Here is a 9,435-nt window from a genome sequence, read left to right as displayed (position 1 = left end):
ATATATATATATATATATATATATATATATATATATATATATGCATTTTTGCTTTTCATGGTTTTAGTTACCCATGGTCAAATATGGTCTGAAAATATTAAATGGAAAATTCCAGAAATAAACAATTCATAAGTTTTAAATTATGCCATTCTAAGTAGCATGGTGAAATATGAAGCCATCCTGTTCCACTTCATCCAGGTTGTGAATCATCCCTTTGTCAAGCATACCTATTCAGTATACCTACCCATTAGTCACTTTGTCTCAGTTATCGGATTGGCTATGAGAAAGAGACCACACTTACATAACTTTTATTATAGTATATCGTTCTATAGTTAATGGTTATTATTACTAATCTTTGACTGTGACTAATTTTTAAATTAAACTTTATCATAGGTATGTATATGTAGGAAATAACACAGTGTATATAAGGTTTGGTACTATCTGTGGTTTCAGGCATCCATTAGGGGTCTTGGAATGTATGCGCAATGGATTAGGGGAACTACAGTATAGAAGTAAAAACAAAGCTCATATAAAAGAAATGAAAATTCAACCTAGAAGTTTCCTATTTCTTTATGTACTTCTTTTCTCATTTTATTAGTTCTTGGCTGTTCACTTTTTTGCCTAGTTTCCAGTAGCTCCAACTTATTCAAATAGCTCCTAGAAAAGAAATGCACTGGTATTGTTAAATATAGATTTGAGAAAGCACACACTTAGTAATCATTTTTAATTGTAGTTTCTTTAATTTATTAACTAAACTATTTTATTTCCGATCTCTCTATGATATAACCAGAAAAGCTTTACATTACTTTTGCCCCTTTATAATCTTTGGCTGCTTTTGTGAGCATGAATTCATTTCATTTGCCTGCTGCCTTCATCTCTTTCTTAATATTCTTAACTAAAGCAGTAGGCTCTTATTTTATTCCATTTGCCTTCTCATCCCCTCCCCGCCCCCTCATTTCCAGAACAGACTTTTCTTTACCTGAAGATCTTGGAACAGTCCAGTCCTTTGGGAGGCTTTACTGAATACATCACACTCTTTACAATTCCTCTGAAAATGAAAAATATAATCTGTTGTGCTTTAATTATAATTTCCCTTAGGATATGCTATTCTTCCATAGTTAGGAAGTTTAACACCTCTTCCTAGCAAACCAGACTCACTAGATTGTTTAGTTTCTATAAATCTTACAGCATTTTATAGTCTAAAATTCTAGTTCTAACCCAATTTAAATAGCCTTGGTCACTTGTTTCCTGCCATCTGAGTTTCCTACATTTCCAATTGATTTCTCAGGTTAAAATTGGTTTCCTTTAGAGTTAAGAATTGAGTAAAATTCATTAATTTAGATGAATTTGTTACTAATATATCTAGATCTATTCTGTTGTTTTCAAAATCAAACGACTTGGAGGGAGGCAATTCTATACTAGTAACGCTTGAATAATAAAAAAAAAAATTAAACACAGTGGTTTCACTTTAGCTTGTGTTAAAGAGAACATATCTGTAAAAAAAACTCTTAAGAAAGGTACTTAAGATATATTGTCAAATAAAGGTTATTTTGAACTGTTTTAAATGAACAGAGTAAGAATGATAAACACTTTTGTGTAAAAAAATTAAATAATTCAAAAGTACTTAAAAAGAATGTCTTCTTAAAGAAAGCGGGTAGATGTTATCTCTCCAAACTACATAGTATTTCACATATAGATATAGACGTGCACGCATGCGCGTGCACACACACACACACACACACACACACAAGCCCTTAAACTTTTAAAACCTGGTTAATTTGATTATTTTTATTTTATATTAGTTTCAGGTACACAGTACATTAGTTCAACATTTATATAGTTTATGAGGTGATCTTCTGATTATTCTAGCAACCATTTGACTCTACAGTGTTGCCTGGATGGCTCTTTGGAGACCTCCAGCCAGGAGAGCCATTGCAATACTATTCAGTATATTCCCTATGCTGTACGCTATATCCCCATGACTATTTTGTAACTACTAATTTGTACTTCTTCATCCCTACACCTTTTGCTTTCCGCACCCCAATCCCCTCCCTTCTGGCAGTCACCATATTGCCCTTTGTCTCTGTGAGTTTGTTTTCATTTAGTTGGTTCCTTCTGTTTCTTAGATTACACATATAAGTGAAATCATATGGTATTTATCTTTCTCCGTCTTACTTACTTCACTCAACATAATATCCTCTAAGTCCATTTATGTCATTTCAAATGGTAGAATTTCTCTTTTTACAATTGAGTAATATTCCATTGTATATATGTACCACAACTGCTTTATGCAATCATCTATCGATGGGCACTGAGGTTTCTTCCAATTCTTGGCAATTGTGATAGTGTTGCCATAAACATAAGAGTGCATAGATCTTTTTAATTATTGTTTTGGTTTTCTTTGGATAAATTTCCAGAAGAGCAATTGTTGGGTCAAAAGGTAGTTCTATTTTTAAGTTTTGAGGAAACTCCAAACTGTTTTCCATAGTAACTGCACCAATTTGCAATCCCACCAACAGTGTACAAGGGTTTGCTTTCCCACATCATCGTCAACACTTGTTGTCTTTTGATTTATTGATAATAGCCATTCTGACAGGTTGAGGTAATATCCCACTGTGCTAAAATCTGGTTAATTTTTAAATTTCCTAGTTATCATTCCGGTCTCAGAAAATAATTTACCTCTTTTATTCATCCTCACCAGACAGGCAGTTAGTTGTTCTCTCCTCTGTGATTCCTTGGCACTAATGAATACCTGTGAAACAGCACTTTTGATATTATACTAAAATTATTTAGTTATAGCTAGCTGTAACCTCCTTAAGGGCAACGATTATATCATGTATGTGTCTGTGACCATTCCATCTCTAGAGACTAGCATAGTAACCGACATTTAGTATATCTTTAGTATAAGTCAAAACAAAACTTGCACATTCATTGCTTGAATTATAAGTCTAAATTGGTAAAGTAAAAAAAGAAAAAAGTAACTTTAGTTGTACAAACAGCAAAACCATGACCACTATCCCAGCCATCTTACTTGATCTAACAGAGGGTGTCAATTATTGTGGGAGATGATCAGAAGTAGATTAGGACTCCTCCTGGATCAATGGTACCTTTAACTTCACCGAGTAGGAGACTTTTCATCTTTAATATTTGAGATAATTAGAACTGTGCAACAGCTTTTTAAAAATAATGAACTCATAATCGCTAAAAGTGTTAAGAAGAGATCAGAGGTCTATATCTGACATAGGTACAATAAGGGGGCTTTTGAACTGGATGGCAGTTATTAGAGAAATAAATTTAAACATATGCTTTGGAAAACCATAAGGGTTTTATGAATCTCCATGGAGGCTGACATATTCTAAGCTCAAAGTGAGAGAATGGGGCTCTGAGATATCCATATCCACCCTTCTCTAAATCAGAGACATTCTACTTTCATCTGAACCCTAGAATTACTGAGTATTTACTATGCATTAGGAACTGTTTTAAAAGCTTTACACTTATTAATTTATTTAATCTTTGTGACAGCACCTTAAGGTGGGTACCATTACTGTCCCTATTTTAATTTTTATTTTTCAATTAGAGTTGATATTTGATATTATTTTATATTAGTTTCAGGTGTATAGCATAGTGGCATAGTAGCAAAGTGATCCTTCAATTAGTCTAGTGCCCATATAACACAATACATAGTTATTATAATATTATTGACTATATTCCGTATGTTGTACTTCATATACCCATGACTATATTGTAACTACTGATTTGCACTTCTTAATCCCTTCACCTTTTTCACCCAGCCCCTAACTTCCCCCATCTGACAATTACCAGTTTGTTCTCTGTAGCTATGAGTCTGTTTCCATTTAGTTTTTTGTTTATTTTTTTAGATTTAGAGTGTAATCATATGGTATTTAGTCTTTCTCTGACTTATTTTACTTAGCATAATACCCTCTAGATTCATCCATGTAATTGTAAATGGTAATATTTTATTTTTCCCCATTTTAAAGATGGCAAAATAAAAGTTCCACAAAAACAAACGAACAAAAACTGAGTCATGGGGAAGTAAAGAAACATGTCCAGGCTTCAGCTCAAAGTTGACCTAGAGGAGGGCAATGTTGCCTGGATGGCTTTTTGGAGACCTCCACTCAGGACAGCTTTCCCTCCGCAGGTCTTTCTCCTCTTCTTCAGAAGTCTTCTGGCCTTGTAGGTCTCAGATCTGATACCATAGGTTGAAGTGAGAGTAGGCCCAGGAAAGTGATTATCGTTGAGGAGCTGAGGAACCACAATTGTGATCAAGATGATAGAGGTGCTGACAACTGACTTTCTGAAACTGGTATACTATCTGAATACCTTGTCAGAGTAGGTATCAAAATATTAGCCAAAGGTCTGCAGCTTGAGAATAATAGAATCTGCACATAATAATGACTTCAGGATGACTACAAGACTAAGAGACTTTGACATAAAAGATCTTAGTCTAACTCAGTTCTTGGGCTTCAACAAAGAAATTTTCTCTATCTGTAAATTTACTGGACAGATCCTTGTCCAAATAAATGTATAGCACAAACACCTTGGGTGTGCTGGACTGAGTTACTTCTACTTGACTGTAAAATCACTAGAAGAGGAAAGGAATGTTCCATTTGGAACTGACTTAATCCAAATAAGCCAGTATAAAGAAACATGGCAGAGTGAAAAACATCCTCAGATCTCTCCTCTTGAAACAAAAATAAGCTTAACAACTAAAACTCAACAAAAAAACACCCAAACTGCACACCAGCACAAATGAGCTTGGGATCTGTGCGTAAGAGCTACCACAGGTCAGAATCTCGGGAGTCAGGAGGTAGACGAGGAGAAACAAGGAAGCTTCCTCTTGCAAATGAGGCTCCCTACAGAAGGAGAGGTGTGAAGAAGGTGAGGGGGTTTCCATAAACAACCCTGCCTGAGATAGCTGTGAGGATCATGCAGTGGCAGAGCCCAGGGATCAGGACAGAAAGCAAAGAGGTGGGGGAGGGCAGAAAAGCGGGGACAACAGAGAAGCAACAGTTGATTATTATCAGACATATTTGCAAAATGTCGCATTTTCTAACCCAGAAGGACTCTCCCCCCATACCCTCTAAGAACTAAGACTGCGGAGCCCCAGGGGAATATGAGCAAATGCTACCAAAACTGTCACTAACACTGACAGGGGCTGAGACTGAAGATATCAAGCATGATTGAATATCTGCAAGAAAAAAAGGCATTGTTAAAACACTATGTAAAGCAGGGATCTAAGAGGATTAGATGCCACCTACTGAAACCAAAAGAGAAATGCCTTCTTTGCAACAGGCTAAAGAGAGATCTTCATATAATAAATTGTCTTTCTGGAAAAAAAGCCGAATACAGTTCCATTAATGCCTGGGTGGAGAATAGTCCATTAAACACCATGAACAACCAAAGAGACAAGGCAGTTCAGAAAGGAGAAAAATCTCCCGAAAATAAGCTTAAAGACATAGAAATATGTGACTTAAATGACAGAATTCAGAATGGTACTTTTGAAAAAAAATTGTTTATTCCAAAACAATTCAAATCAACAATTTCAGGAATTGAAAAAAACAACCGGATGAGCAGAATGAGTTCTTTAGCAGAAACTAAAACCATCAAAATGAACCAAATAGAACTTCTGAAGATGAAAAACACACTGCAAGAGGTGAAAAATGAAAGAGCAATCTTGGGCAATAGAGTCAAACAAATGGAGGAAAAGATCACTGATATCAAAGACAGAAATCAAGAAATAAATCAGAAGAAAGAAGAGAGAAATCAGATTGAAAAATAATGAAAGAGAAATACAAGAATTAACTGATACCATCAGGAAAGAGAACATGAGAATAATAGGCATTCTCAAAGTGGAGGAAAAGGAGCAGGGACTAGAAAGCATTTTCAGACAAAGTTGACAAGAATTTTCCAAATCTAAGAAATGTGCTGGAGCTTGAAATTCAAGAAGTCGACAGAACACCCAATGATCTCAACCCCAAAAGGCATTCTCCAAGATATTGTATTAAAATTACCAAAAATCAATGACAAAGAAAGAATTCTTAAGGCAGCCAGGGAAAAGAAAGAAAGAAAATGGTAAACTATAAAGGAAAACCCATTAGATTATTGTTGGACTTCTCAGCACAAATCTTATAAGCAAGAAAGAAGCGAAATCAAATATTTAAACTATTTAATGAAAAGAACTACCAGCCAAGAATAATGTATCAAACAAAGCTCTCCTTTAGATATGAAGGAGAAATAAAGACCTTTCTAGACATACAAAAAAAGAGAATTTTCCAATACAATGCCAGCATTACCAGAAATACTGAAAGGGGGGTCAACTTACCTAAAACAAAATGACCAAAAAAAGAAAAAATCCATGACAAGGAGTAAGGCTACAAGCAGGCAGATAGATACACAGGAATGTAACCCTTACTAAGAACTGGGCATTATACGCTTAAAAAATAAAAAGAGATTTGCTATAGCAAGATAGTAATGAACATTAAGTGTGCATAGGGACAGAATGAAACAACAATGAGTGAAAAGAGTAGGATTCAAAGATCCAAATCCTCAAAGGAGAATGGAGATAAGGCACGTGTAGAAGAAAATGGGCTACTAGAGATATATAACTATCCTCTACATCTTTGTAATGGTAACCGTGCACAGAAAATTCAGAACTGAAATGTATAATATAAAACAAGAAGGACCAGAAGGAAAACCCACAAAATCCAACCAAAAAAACAAACAAACAAAAAGCAGACACACAAGGACAAAGAAGGAATGGACACACAAAGGTACAAAAAAGCAAAAAATAAAATGACTATAGGAAAACCTTATATTTCAATAATCATCCTAAATGTAAATGGACTGAACTCACCAATAAAAAGGCACAGAGTTGCAGATTGGATCAGAAAACAAAACCCATCCACATGCTGCCTCCAGGAGACATATCTCAGTTCCAAAGACCAATATAGACTTAATGTCAAAAGGTGGAAAATAATATTTCAAGCAAATGGCATTCAGAGAAAAGCAGCTGTAGCGGTACTAATATCAGATGAAATAGACTTTAAAATTAAAAAAAAAGGTAAAGAAAGATACTGAGGGACACTTCATAATAATAAAGGGAATTATGCACCAAGAAGACATAACATTTATTAATACCTATCCTCCCAGTCAGAGAGCCCAAAAATATATAAATCAATTACTAAGAACTAAAGGGAGAAACAAACCAAAACAATATCGTAGTAGGGGATCTAAATACCCCAATGTAGGATATCGACTGATCATCCAAACCAAAAATCAGTAAAGAAATAACATCCTAAAATAACACATAAGAACATCTTGACATAATTGAAATTTACAGAGCCTTTCATCCCAAAACAGCTGTTTATACACTCTTCTATAGTGCACATGGAACATTCTCAAAGACTGACCACATACTGGGACACAGAGATAGCCTCAACAAATATAAGAGGTTTGAAATCATACCGACCATATTCTCTGATCATAATGCTTTGAATATGGAGATCAACTGTAAAAAGAATGCAGGAAGAACAACAAATACATGGAGATGAAACAACGTGCTACTGAAGAATGACTGGGTCAGAGAAGAAATAAAATGACAAATCAAGAGATACATAGAAACGATGCAGATAAAAAGGAAATCTCATACACTGCAAACTGGTACCACCACATTAGAAAACATATGGAGGTTCCTCAAAACACGGGGAATTGATCTTCCATATGATCCAGCAATCCCTCTTCTGGGTATTTACCTCAAAGACTTAAAAACTTATATCTAAAAAGATATTTGCACACTGATGTTCATAGCAGCATTATTCATGGTGGCCAGGATATGGAAGCAACCAAAGTGTCCTACGATAGATGAATGGATAAAGAAGAGGTGGTACATATATACAATGGAATATTACTCACTCATAAGAAGAGATGAAATACTGCCATTTGTGACAACATGGATGGACCTTGAGATAACCATACTAAGTGAAATAAGCCAGATAGAAAAAGTTGAAATTCATATGATATCACTTATATGTGGGATATAAACCCAAAAGCAACAAAAGAACAGGACATATAGAGACTCATGGACATGGACAATAGACTAGTAGTTACCAGAGGGGAGGGGGAAGGGGAGGAGGTAGGTAGATAGAGTAAAAGAGATCAAATATGTGATGACAGAAAGAAATGTAACTATGGGAGGGTGACATACAATGCGATATATATATGCCTTACTGTTAAAGTGTATACCTGAAACTTACTGGATTCCGTTAACCAACCTCGCCAAAAATAAATGAATGAATGAATGAATGAATGAATGAATGGTTAAAGATATAAGCCAGTATAGGTTCACAGTTTCAGAGTGGATGAGATTGGAAAAGATTGTGTTGGACGAGGTGTGTTGTAAAGTCAAAGCTACTACTACCTTTCAATTTCTGCAACTCTATTATTTGCCCATTCAAGAGAACTTGCCATTTGAAAGGAGTAATAACCTTAATTTTGAAAGAGCTTCTTGCTCAACCTAAGGCATACCAATGCAGGATTATATTTTCTAAAACAAAGCCTTTCGTGTTCTCATTGTCTATTATTCCCTTGGAGATCTAAGCACAGAAACATGTAGAATTAACAAAAGGAGTAACATGTCTTAAAAAACATCCCAAATTAAATGGCAGAGTTTTGATCTTCTGACAAGAGTTTGTATCCAAGTGTTTAACTGAATATTCATCAAACAAGTGTTCCAAACCAAATGTTCAGAATTGTTTCTGGGTGTATTGCATGGCAATTTAAGTATAGTTACTAAGAATAATCTACCTTTTAACAGTTCCAGAAACAGTCCCTTATTTTGATGGTTACAGCAACAAAAACTCTTCTCTGAAGCCTTTCTCCATAGTCCTGAGTTATGGATTACAAAATATTATCATGGATTTAAGCTGTGAAGCCTCAAAACATCGCAGCTAGATTAGCATCGATGTTCAAATATTTGGTAAAACTGCCTAATTAACATTACTCTGTAGTGAATTACTTAAATTTGAATTCATCTGTGAGGCATGCAAACAAAGCCAAGAGTGTAAATGTGAAATGTTACTGACAGTCTGGGAAGGTAAACTGAATCTTCACTTCTAACATTGATTCAATTTTCTACATTGGATCAATATATTTAGGTGGTGTTAAAAATGGTAACTTAATTAAATTTAACTTTTAAATTATGAGGTTTACAGCAAAACCAACATTTTACAAATACGCTCTTAAGGCACTTTAGGGGTCACTATTCTAGGCAGTAAAATTGGTTTCTTGGCACCCATGATGCAAGTAACGTATAATCCAGAGATGTGAACTTTATCGCTACACAGGAATTAAATTTAAATTCAAGGGCACTTAATATAAAGCAAAACGACATACTTAGTAATTTTTACATATTAAGTT

At 34.8% G+C, this 9,435-nt stretch overlaps 1 pseudogene; it reads left to right on the top strand.

The window, feature by feature from the left end:
- The first annotated feature begins 4,288 nt into the window (after positions 1 to 4,288).
- On the top strand, positions 4,289 to 8,799 carry LOC120616873 (cyclin-G1-like; annotated as a pseudogene).
- Positions 8,800 to 9,435: the final 636 nt, after the last annotated feature.

This window comes from Pteropus medius, unplaced genomic scaffold (assembly GCF_902729225.1).
Source record: "Pteropus medius unplaced genomic scaffold, Ma_sr-lr_union100, whole genome shotgun sequence".
In the NCBI taxonomy this organism is placed as follows: domain Eukaryota; kingdom Metazoa; phylum Chordata; class Mammalia; order Chiroptera; family Pteropodidae; genus Pteropus; species Pteropus medius.
The sequence above is the reverse complement of the archived record's forward strand: the minus strand, read 5'-3'. Positions and strand labels throughout refer to the sequence as shown.